This window comes from Manis javanica, chromosome 8 (genome assembly GCF_040802235.1).
Source record: "Manis javanica isolate MJ-LG chromosome 8, MJ_LKY, whole genome shotgun sequence".
NCBI lineage: Eukaryota > Metazoa > Chordata > Mammalia > Pholidota > Manidae > Manis > Manis javanica.
In genome coordinates, this window is record NC_133163.1 from 94,335,613 (window position 1) to 94,339,543 (window position 3,931).

The window sequence follows — 3,931 nt, forward strand, 5'->3', positions numbered from 1 at the left end:
CAGAAGTACAACCCAACTGGCTCATCACCTTAGAACATAACAGCCCAACATCGGCACATTTCTCACAAAGACTGAGTTATTCAGTCTTTATATGAAGGTCCAGGTAGAGCCTCATCAAAACCAGACCAGTCTCTTTGCATAATTATTTCTTCAGTAGGCAGTAAAACATGCCCATGCTTGCTCACCTGTATCCTTTAGATCTCAGCCTCTGTTCTCCTAAGAGCAAGGGCTCAAACAAAGAAATTCACAACTCCACAGAAACAACAATATATTGACACATATATGGTCTAGATATGCTGAGAGAAAATAAACAGTTCTCTTCTCTTCTGCATCTGTGTCTCTGGAAGCAGTGCTCCTGCTTGATACACAAAGATTTGCATATCCAAATGGGGCACTCTGCTTCTCGGTCTAAAGCATCTACATTCAGGTTAATGGTTTCTTTTTGGTTTTCCAAGAGTTAATAGATGTATACTTGTTCTAATATGAGTAGCTAAACAAATTGCATAGTTTTCCTAGAGCAGTCTACCTCAGAAGAAATATCCCAGTCATCTATTTTATCAGTATAGGAAACCATCACAGAAAACCATAGTTTTAAGAGACAGCTCTTCTACCTTCTACCAACCCTTAGGATTTTCAGTTTGGCCCCCATTACACTTGGAAGAAGTATTTTTTATATGGAAATATAAGAAGCACATGTGTTTTCTTTATTTATTAAGCATTTGCTATGTGTCAGGCACATACTCTGTGATAGCTTTCTAGAGAGACAGAGCCCAAAGAGTATGGAAAAAGGAAAAGTACAAACCAAGAAGTTCATAATCTAAGAATAAGTGTTAGATATATGAACAATTAACTGTAATACAACACATGAAACATGAGCAAAGTACTATAGGAGAACAACAGATGGTACAACTATTTAAACATGGGAGACAGCAAAGTCTTACAGTGAAAGCATTTGAGTTGGGTCCTTAAGAATGGAATACTATAATGATGGGCATAGACAGCAGAAGAGAAGGGTATGGGATGAGGAGTGACATTTTCAGTAGGGGAAACAGCATGAGCAAAGACATAGAAGCACAAATGTATATAACATGTTCCATAAATCACAAGTATCCCTGGATAGATATGGTGGGGTACAATGGCTGGGAAGAAATGTACAGAGGCCAGATCATACAGGACTTTCAATGCCATAGTTGGAATTTGGACTCTATCGTATAGATGGTAGGGGGATATGGTAGTTTTTTTTTTTATCATTAATCTACAATTATGTTTACTAGACTTTCCCCTTCACCAAGTCCCCCCCACAAACCCTATTACACTCACTGTCCATCAGCATAGTAAGGTGCTGTAGAATCACTACTTGTCTTCTCTGTGTTGCACAGCCCGCCCTGTGGCCCCCCAAACATTATGCATGCTAATCACAATGACCACTTTCTTCTTTTTCCCCACCCTTATCCCTCCATTCCCACCCATCCAACCCAGTCCCTTTCCCTTTGGTAACTGTTAGTCCATTCTTGGGTTCTGTGATTCTGCTGCTGTTTTTGTTCCTTCAGTTTTTTCTTTGTTCTTATTCTCCACATATGAGTGAAATCATTTGGTACTTGTCTTTTACTGCCTGGCTTATTTCACTGAGCATAATACCCTCTAGCTCCATCCATGTTGTTGCAAATGGTAGGATTTGTTTTCTGCTTATGGCTGAATAATATTCCATCTTATGTATGTACCACATCTTCTTTATCCATTCATTTACTGATCAACATGTTGCTTCCATTTCTTGGCTATTGTAAAGAGTGCAGTGATAAACATAGGGGAGCATCTGTCTTTTTCAAACTGGACTGCTGTATTCTTAGGATAAATTCCTAGAAGTGGAATTCCTGGGTCAAATGGTATTTCTATTTTGAGCTTTCTGAGGAAGCTCCATACTGCTTTCCACAATGGTTGAACTAATTTACATTCCCACCAGCAATGTAGGAGGGTTCCCCTTTCTCCACAACCTCGCCAACATTTGTTACTGTTTGTCTTTTGGATGGTGGTGATCTTTACTGTTGTGAGGTGATACCTCATTGTGGTTTTAATTTGCATTTCTCTGATGACGAGCAATGTGGAGTATCTTTTCATGTGTCTGTTGACCATCTGAATTTTTTCTTTGGAGAACTGTCTGTTTAGCTCCTCTGCCCACTTTTTAATTGGATTATTTGCTTTCTGTTTGTTGAGGTGCATGAGCTCTTTATATATTTTGGATGTCAACCCTTTATCAGATCTGTCAATATATTCTTCTATACTGTAGGATGCCTTTTTGTTCTCCTGGTGGTGTCCTTTGCTGTACAGAAACTTTTCAATTTGATATACTCCTACTTGTTCGCTTTTGCTTTTGTTTCCCTTGCCTGGGGAGACATGTTCATGAAGAATTCACTTGTGTTTATGTCCAAGAGACATTTGCCTGTTTTTTTCCAGGAGTTTTATGGTTTCATGACTTACATTCATGTCTTTGATCCATTTTGAATTTACTTTTGTGTATGGGGTTAGACAATGATCCAGTTTCATTCTCTTACATGTAGCAGTCCAGTTTTGCCAACACCAGCTGTTGAAGAGGCTGTCATTTCTCTATTGCATGTCCATGGCTCCTTTACCATATACCAATTGACCATATATGTTTGGGTTAATATCTGGACTCTCTATTCTGTTCCATTGGTGTGTGGGTCTGTTCTTGTGTCAGTACCAAATTGTCTTGATTATTGTGGCTTTGTAGTAGAGCTTGAAGTTGGGGAGTGAGATCCTCCCCACTTTATTCTTTCTTCTCAGGGTTGCTTTGGCTATTCAGGGTCTTTGGTGTTTACATATGAATTTTAGAACTATTTGTTTCAGTTTGTTGAAGAATGCTATTGGTAATTTGATAGGGACTGCATTGAATCTGTAGATTGCTTTGGGCAGGATGGCCATTTTGACAATATTAATTCTTCCTAACCAAGAGCATGGGATGAGTTTCCATTTGTTAGTGTCCTCTTTAATTTCTCTTCAGAGTGTCTTGTAGTTTTCAGGGTATAGGTCTTTCATTTACTTGGTTAGGTTTATTCCTAGGTATTTTATTCTTTTTGATGCAGTTGTGCATGGAATTGTTTTCCTGATTTCTCTTTCTGTTAATTCATCATTAGTGTATAGGAAAGCCACAGATTTCTGTGTGTTAATTTTGTATCCTGCAACTTTGCTGACTTCCGGTATTAGTTCTAGTAATTTTGGAGTAGAGTCTTTAGGTTTTTTTAATGTACAATATCATGTCATCTGCAAATAGTGACAGTTTGATTTCTTCCTTACCAATCTGGATTCCTTCTATTTCATTGTTTTGTCTAATTGCCATGGCTAGGACCTCCAGTACTATGTTGAATAACAGTGGGGAGAGGGGGCATCCCTGTCTTGTTCCCAATCTTAGAGGAGAAGCTTTCAGCTTCTTGCTATTAAGTATGATCTTGGCTGTGGGTTTAGCATATATGGTCTTTATTATGTTGAGTTACTTGCCCTCTATACCCATTTTGTTGAGAGTTTTTATCATGAAAGGATATTGAATTTTGTCGAATGCTTTTTCAGCGTCTATGGAGATTATCATGTGGTTTTTGTCCTTTTTGTTTATGTGGTGGATGATGTTGAAGGATTTTTGAATGTCGTACCATCCTTGCATCCCTGAGATGAATCCCACTTGGTCATGGTGTATGATTCTTTTGATGTATTTTTAAATTTGGTTTGCTAATATTTTGTTGAGTATTTTTGCATCTATGTTCATCAGGGATATTGGTATGTAATTTTCTTTTATGGTGGGGTCTTTGCCTGGTTTTAGTATTAGGGTGATGCTGGTTTCATAGAATGAGTTTGGGAGTATTCCCTCCTCTTCTATTTTTTGGAAAACTTTAAGGAGAATGGGTATTATGTCTTCTCTGTGTGT